Source organism: Hemitrygon akajei, unplaced genomic scaffold (assembly GCF_048418815.1).
Source record: "Hemitrygon akajei unplaced genomic scaffold, sHemAka1.3 Scf000037, whole genome shotgun sequence".
Lineage (NCBI taxonomy): Eukaryota > Metazoa > Chordata > Chondrichthyes > Myliobatiformes > Dasyatidae > Hemitrygon > Hemitrygon akajei.
The window spans coordinates 5015234-5024002 of record NW_027331923.1 but is presented as its reverse complement, the minus strand read 5'-3'; the positions used below and the strand labels follow the sequence as shown (position 1 = coordinate 5024002).

Here is an 8769-nt window from a genome sequence, read left to right as displayed (position 1 = left end):
TAAAGAAGCTGTTAAAATCTACACGGTAAAACTAACATTAATTTAATACTTAACACATTTCCTTTCTCCTACGTACCATTACACGAGCCTACATAACTAACACATCATTCTCTGCAACTTCCACCATCTCCAACGGGATTCTAGCATCTCTCCGCCCCACAGCCCAACTCCGCACCCTGCAACTCTCCGCTCTCTTTTCGGATCGCGGTCCACGTACTGTATCGCCCTGATCCACTCTCTCCTCCCCACTGATCTCCCTCCTGGCACTGACACCTGCAAACGGGACAAGTGCTACACCTGACTCCCAACCTCCTCCCTCGTCACCATTCAGGGCCGCAAACAGCCCGGTTCCTCCCGTTTCTTCCATGGTCGATTGTCCTCTCGTATTAGATTCCTTCTTCTCCAACTCTTTACCTCTTCCACCTGTCCCCTCCCAGCTTCTCACTTCATCACCCTCCCCCACGTTCCCCCTCACGTTGTCTCACCCGTCACCTGTCAGCTGGTTCTCATCCCCAATCTTTATATTCTGGCTTCTGTCCCATTCCTTCCCAGTCCTAATAAAGGGTCTCATCCCGAAACACCGACTGTTTATTTCCCCTGAGTAGATGCTGCCTGACTCACTGAGTTCCTCCGGCATTTTGTGTGATAATCGGGTTTGATCACCTGTTTCTTTTGATGCATCTTTGTTTCTATTTCCTTCACTCTCTGACGTCCAGGATCAGCTAAAATCTTCCTTAGACACTCTCACAAAAAAAAAATCAGACTTCCAGGAAAAGGAGCAGCAACAGAAAGAGAAGATTTCCGGAGTTCAGGTGAGGCTTCCTGAGCGGAATTTCTGATATTACTGTCGAGTTTTGCTCCATTTAATGCAGAATAGCCGAGTATCGCAGCTCCAGTGACCTGGGTCCGATCCTGACCTCTGCTGCTGTCTGTGTGGAGTTTGCATGTTCTCCCTGTGGCCATGACAGTTTCAGACACATCCCAAGGACATACTGGATGAATGGTTAACTACAATTAACCCTGTGAAGGTGGTGGAGGGTGTATGTGAATCAGGTGGGAGTTAATCGGTCATTGAGGGAGAATAGGTTTCAGGAAAATGTGAGGGAAAGGGGTTGACGGGAATGTCTCAGAATTAGTATGGACCTGAATGGACTGAATGGTCACTTTAATGTCATAAGGAAATACAACACAGCAATGCAGTAAACTAATCTTCACCTTTCATTCGACAGAAACAGTCACACAGCGTTCAGACCCACATCACATCCCAGTTTGCTGAACTGCGCCAGATTATCACTGAGAAAGAGCAGAGCTTACTCAGGGATCTCAGGGAAGAAGAGAAGAGGATTCTCAATCCAATGGAGAAAAATCTTCTTAAGATTCAAGAGAATATAAGGATTATTCAAGAGGAAATCACTAAGTTAAAGGAACAGATGGATCAAAAAGACAGTGTGATGTTTCTCAAGGTGAGGAATTACATTTCAATTTATTTCTGTCAAATTGAACTAAATGAACAGTGGTATATTTGAAATAAACACAGCACAGCGGCCAATTCTACCAAATCAATTTCCGCTGCTGGTGACCTCACACAGAGTGTTCTCCTTGCATGACGAACCTCCAATCACTTCGCTAATGACATTCTAAATATCGGAGATAGATATTCGATCCTTTATCGGCAACATACAATATTTAAATGATGAAATTTCAGCATAATTCATCGTAAATTAAACTGCAGTGAATCGGTCAACAAAAGATATGACATCTACCAGTCCCAGGGTCAAAACAGCCCAGAACAAAGAATGAATACGTAACTTATTCCCTTCGCTTTTACCACGTCCCCACTCACGTGACTGGTTATCGTAATAAACACATAACACAGAATACAATGCAGATAAAAAAACAGACGTGTTACTCCTACACACAGCATTTACAAATGGCAGTAAACTGTTTCTCACCAGACAATTGATGCAAATATTCAGGGTTGTTGTTTCCCCAAAACTGGACTTCCACAACTTCTGTACATCCCAGGACAGAATGTAATCTTTTCTGAAATGATTTACTCTGATCATAACACAGAGCTGCTGATTGTGTCCTTAATTACTGCATTAAATATCCTTTAATACTCCCATTAACACCCAGTTCCAGTCACAGGCTGTGAGTATGTCTGGTGCGGTGGGTGTGAGGGTCTCTCTGTCAATTAGTGAGAACAAAGAATGTGACCCACACATCAGACTTATCCTCCATATCCGGTTTCCATCAGATTACAGAAACGTTCACTGTCTCTACTTTTTCGAATTAGTTTTACATGGGATTGTGTCCCATTATCTGTCATGAGCAGGCCATTTGGTCCATCTTCTATCAGTTTCCCCTCTGTCAAAATCCTCCTGCCACCTACTCACCGCACCCAGCAACAGTGCCCCGAAATCTCTGGCCCCTCACGTGTTTATCCAGCCTCCCCATTACATTCAATCTCTGCTGTTCCATTTCATCCACTCCTGTGGCACTGAGTTCCACATCCTCTTCACTAAATTTCTTGTGGGATTTATTAAAAACCACCTGGCATTTTATTTTTGACTGAAGGTCTCCCCATAAATAGAAACATAGAAACAAAGAAAACCTACAGCACAATACAGTCTCTTTGGCCCACAGTTCTGTGCCAAACATCTACTCACTTTAGAAATTACCGAGTAAGCCATAGCTCTCTATTTTTCTAAGCTCCATGTACCTATGTAAGAGTCTTGTGAAAGACCCTATCGCATCCACCTCCACCGTTGTTGCCGGCAGCTCATTCCACCCATTCCAAAACACTTACCCAACATCTCCTCCGTACTACTTCCAAGCACCTGTGTCCTCTCGAGTTCGCCATAATGAGGTACTTCCTCCACCCGCACACAATCACATACATCACTGATCTTAAATTCCTCCATCCTATCTGCCTGACGTCATATCCAGATGGTAATGCACAGCCTGTCCTGTCTTTCCTGTCAGTTCCATCCTCTCAGTAATGGTCTAACTTTCAGCAGCTTTCCCTGTAATTTACCCCGTGGTTCTGTATTCCTGGTGTGTGTTTGTGACTGTGGGAGTGGGAATTTTCAACATCTTGTAATGATTTGGATGAAATTCATGATGTGGACATTAAGTCCAAGTCTAATCAGATTTGTGCTTTTATTTATTTCAGGAGGAAGCTCATCGAAACAGGAGGTAGGACATGCTCTTTACTGAAACCCTGTATGGATTTGTAAAATACTTCAAAATTCCAGTTTATCACCAGCAGTTTAATATTTACAGAATCAGTGACGATGTCCAGGAATTGTCAGTGACAGATGAGGCCCTACCGGTTGAAAAATTCGATTGCTTCTATTTGTTGAACACAGTGCTGAGAGAAACACTTGATGCCATTAACCGAGGTAAAACTTACAAAGATTCATTTTTACTTATTCATGAAACACAATTAATTTATAAGCTGAAGCAAGGATTGGCTGTGATAATGGACTGAAGGGGAACTGAAGTTTATTCCACATCAACCCCACCCACTGGGAGGCATCACTGTCACATGGTCAGCTGGAGATGTCAGACCCCTGAACACACCAGCACAGGGTCACAATACAACCAATACACGGGACTGGCAGATGAACACTGTGTCCTGATCACAGGCACACTGCACTAACACACCAGGACATGAGTTTGAATCTACCACAGGAGCTGGGAAGTTAATACTGTTTTGATGATATTGTAGGGAATAAAAGCGGGTATCAGTGTGGTGACCGGGATTGTCAGGAAAATACACAAGTCCTTCGTGCGCTGTGAGTGCAGACTCTGACTGACACAGGTCTTCCCCCTTCCGGATCAGCATCTCTCACTGTTGTTAGAGGGAGAAGAGGGGAGCAGTAGTGACAGGGGACTCAATTGTCAGGAGACAGACAGACAGGAGATGGTATGGACGTGAATTGCACACCCGAATGGTATGTTGCCTCCTAGGTGCCAGGGTCAGGGATGTCTCCGATCGTGTCTGCAGCATTTAGAGAGGGAGGGAAAACAGCCAGATAACTTGTTGCATTTTGGGACCAATTACATAGGAAGTAAAAACAAAGAGGTCCTGAAAAGAATTTGGAGAGCTTGGTAGAAAGTTCAGAAGCAGCACCCCCAGGCTTGTAATTTCTGGATTGCTGCCTGTGCCACATGCTGGTGAGGGTAGAAACAGGACAATTGGCAGATAAACATGGCTGAGAAGATGGTGCTGGGGACAAGGATTCAGATTCTTGGATCATCGGGATCTCTTCTGGTGGAGGAATGACCTGCTCAGAAGGGATGGGTTGCACCTCGACCCGAGGGAGAACAATATTCTCGGTGAGAGAGGTTTCATAGAGCTGTTGGGTAGGATTTAAACTAATTTGGTGGGGGTGGGGGTGCTCGGGAACTGGAGTGAAGGGAGAGGACTGATGGTAAAATGCAAAGATAGCGTGCAGTCAGACTGTCAGATATGGCGGACAGATGCGAGGAGAAAATTACAGCCAGCAAGGTGAGTATCAGTGCATTAGGGATGCAGAATTAAAGAGGGTAGCAGATACAGTACACAAAGTGTTATATCTCAATACATGGAGTATGAGAAATAAGGTGGATGATCTTGTTGCACTATTACAGATTGTCAGGTGTGATGTTGTGGCCATCACGGAAACGTGGCTGAAGGATGGTTGTAGTTGGGAGCTGAATGTCCAAGGTTACACAATGTATCGGAGGAAGGAAGGAAGGCTGATGGGGTGGTGTGGCTCTGCTGGTAATTCAGCAGCAAGATGTGACATAGGATTGGAAGATGTTGAATCCTTGTGGGTTGAGGTAAGGAACTGCAAAAGTAAAAATGACACTGACACCAGTCATATACAGGCCTCCCAACAGTCAGTGGGTTGGGGCCCACAGATTACAACTGGAAATAGAAAAGGCTGATGAAAAGGACAATGTTATGATAATCATGGGAGATTTCAACATGCAGGTCAGTTGGGAAAATCAGGTTGGTAAAGGATCTCAAGAGAGTGAGTTTGTTGAATGCAATGTGATGGCTTTCTAGAGCAGTTTGTCGTTGAGCCTACTCGGGGAACAGCTCTACTGGATTGGGTGTTATGTATTTAACCAGAGGAGAGTAGTTAAAAGAAACCTTAGGAGGCAGTGCTCACAACGTGACTGAGTTCAACTTGAAATTTGATGAGGAGAAAGTAAAGCCTGACATTGTAGTATTTCAGAGAAGTAAAATAAATTACAGTGGTCTGAGAGAGAAGTTGGCCAAAGCAAATTGGAAGGAGATGCTGGCAGGGATGAGAGCAGAGCAGAAATGGTGTCAGTTTCTGGGAAAATGAGGAAGGTGAAGGATAGATGTATTCCAAAAATAAATAAATACTCAAATGGCAAAATAGTAAAACCGTTGCTGACAAGGGAAGACAAGTTATTGTAAAGGCAAAAGAGAGGGCATACAACAAAACAAAAATTAGCAGGAAGACAGAGGATTGGGAAGCTTTTAAATATCTACAGAGAGGAACTGAAAGAATGATTGGGATGAAAAAAAAACAAGAAATAGATTTGAATTGAATTGACTTTATTACTTACATCCTTCATATACCTGAGGATTAAAATTCTTTATGTCACATCTCCATCTAAATGTGCAATGTGCAATTGATAGTAATTTATGATAAATAATATGTACAACAGGCTGGTTAATATAACATAGATATTCAGTTGTGTCCACATGAGTTAATTAGTCTGCTGGCCTGGTTGAAGAAGCTGTCCCGGAGCCTGTTGCTCCTGGATTTTAATCTGTGGTTTAGAATCCAATGTTAGCATTCAATCCAAGAGCAGGGATGTGATGCTGAGGCTTATAAGGCACTGGTGAAGCCTCACCTTGAGTATTGTGAACAGTTTTGGGCTCCTCATCTAAGAAAAGATGTGCTGGCATTGCAGAAGGTTCATTTCATAAGGATGATTCAAGGAATGAAAAGGTTATCATACGAGGAACGTTTGATAGCTTTGTGTCTGTACTCGCTGGAATTTAGAAAGATGAGGGGGAATCTCATTGAAACCTTTCGAATGTTGAAAGTCCTAGACAGAGTAGATGTGGAAAGGATGTTTCCCATGGCGGTGGAGTTTAGCACAAGAGGGCACAGCCTCAAGATAGAGGGGGGTCTATTTAAAACAGATGCAGAGAAATTTGTGCCAGCAGCTGGTGAATTTGTAGAACTTGTTGGGTGTATTTAAGGCAGTGCTTGATAGGTTCTAGATTGGACACAGCATCAATGGTTATGGGGAGAAGGCCAGGTAGTGGGGCTGAGGAGGGAAAAAAAAGATCAGCCATGATTGAATGGCGGAGCAGACTCGATGGGCAAATGGCCTAATTCTGCTCCTATGTCTTATGGTTATCAGACCACTACATTGAAGCATTGTGAGAATGAGCTCGGACACACCAACAAGCATTAACATGGGTCAAGATTTCATCTCGGGAGAAGCACACACAGCATAACCGGCCTGGCAAAGCTCCCTCACACACATACACAGGAAGGATTGGCAAATTGTAGTCAGAGCCTCAGCAATGTACGTTGTTATTTCCCTCAGTTACCTGGAAACCAATCTCTTCAGAGACAGTCATTTATTCATTTAAACAACTCAACACACCAGACATGTGATGACACACTGTAACATACAAATTCTTCAATGTGCACACTCTCCTTCAATATGTATGCGACCACACGGATATTTACCACAATCCACACACACACACACACACACACACACACACACACACACACACACACACACACACACACACACACACACACACACACACACACTCACGGATATACTATCAGACTGTGACACACGGCCACAGAAATAGGCACAAATTCCCATTTAGGATTGAAATCTGCCGTCCTTACCCAGTCTGTCTGTTCTGTGTCACTGAGCTGCCCTCTGACGTGACGTCACATCAACACTTCACAGAGAGACTCCTGGGTGAGATTCCTCAGGAGGATGATCTGGGAGGGTTTGACGGATGTTGAACTCACGGCCCACTTCATCAATCTGCAAGACTAAGATGTCTTCTTGAGCATGGCCCATTTGTGTGTGTTTGCCCCCCCCCCATCCCTCTAACCATTTCCCATCTGTGTACCTGCCCAAATTTATTTTAAAATATTTTATTTTTACCTGTAATATTTCTACAGCGTCTGAGGGCAAATTCCACTTACCAACCTCCGTCTCTATGAGAATGTTACCCGATAGACCACTCAGAAAAATTTCCCGTCTCACTTTCAATCTGAGGCCTCTGGTTCTGTACTCCCATTTCTTGGAAAAAGAAACTTTATTTAAGCTCCTTATCAATTATTTCCCTCAATAAGGGGTCATACCTGAACATCTTACACTACAGCTGAATAGCCCAAGCTTATCCACTCTCTGCTTTTAACCCAAGCCCCCAGTCCTGGTAACATCCTCCTGAAGCCTCCTGTCCAGTGTAATGACATCCTCCCCATATTCGGGATCCGGAAATGCAGACAATGCTCCAAGTGTGGTCTATCCTCGACAACAAAGGCCTTGCTGAATTTCATGTGGACAGTGTGGAATAGGCTGATGAATACACGGCTGAAAGTGTTTTTTTTTTTTTAAATTGCGACAAGAAGGGCGGCGTGGGAGCTAAATTCTGAAGGAAGGCTGTTTTTTAAAAAAACTTTGCGCACAAGAAGGGCGAGACTGCGCAGGACAGCGCGGAGAGTTTAAAAAGATGACCACCCTATACAGCGGGCAGCGGAGTGGGTGGCAGCAGAGTGTAGGGCTTTGGCTCAACGGGCGTAGGCGGTAACGGGAAGAGGCAAGAGCGAGGCACAGACTCTTTTTTCCCCCTTGGCAAATCGGCCCGGACGGACGGGGTAACAGCAGGGCACATTAGCTAACGTTTTAAAAAGTTCGTATGCTTGGCGAAGTAAGTGGGTGAGTAGACCTATCTTTCTTTGTTTCATTCCTGTAGAATTAGGTAGCATGTCTGCAGGGTTAGTGCTTTCTTCAGGGTGTCAGATGTGGGAATCCTGGGAGATCTCCAGCCTCCCTGATAGCCACATCTGTACCAGGTGAACCAAGATTCAGCTCCTCGGCGACCGTGTTAGGGATCTGGAGCTGCAGCTTGATGACCTACTGCTTATTAGAGAAAATGAAGAGGTAATAGACAGGAGCTACAGGGAGGTAGTCATCCCTAGGCTACAGGGGTCAGAAAACTGGGTGACTGTCAGAAGTGGGAAGGGAAATGCCAGGATAGTGAAGAGCACCCCTGTGGCTGTCCCCCTCAGCAACAACTATATCGTTTCGGATGCTGTTGAGGGGGATGACCTGACAGGGGACGGCCACGGTGACCGGGTCTCTGGCACTGAGCCTGGCGCTGTTGTGCAGGAGGGAAGGAGGGAGAAGAGGAATGCAGTAGTCATAGTGGATTCCATAGTCAGGGGAACAGACAGGAGATTCTGTGAGCCTGGTAGAGATACCCGCATGGTGTGCTGCCTTCCAGGTGCCAGGGTACGGGATGTCTCGAATCGGGTCCAGAATATCCTGAAGGGAGAGGGCGAGCAGCCAGCTGTTGGTACCAATGACATAGAGAGGAAAAGGGAGGAGGTCCTGAAGAGAGATTTCCAGGAGTTAGGAATGAACCTGAGAGGCAGGACCTCCAGGGTAATAATCTCAGGATTGCTACCTGTGCCACGTGCTAGCGAGGGCAAGAGTAGTAGAATCAGGCTGATGAATGCGTGGCTGAGA

The 8769-nt window shown here is 45.0% G+C and overlaps 1 long non-coding RNA gene across 1 annotated transcript; it reads left to right on the top strand.

The window, feature by feature from the left end:
• The first annotated feature begins 1376 nt into the window (after positions 1 to 1376).
• Positions 1377 to 3398, top strand: LOC140720174 (uncharacterized). The gene is made up of 3 exons (XR_012097119.1): positions 1377 to 1463; positions 3176 to 3198; positions 3286 to 3398. It is a non-coding gene; the product is annotated as an uncharacterized lncRNA (long non-coding RNA).
• Positions 3399 to 8769: the final 5371 nt, after the last annotated feature.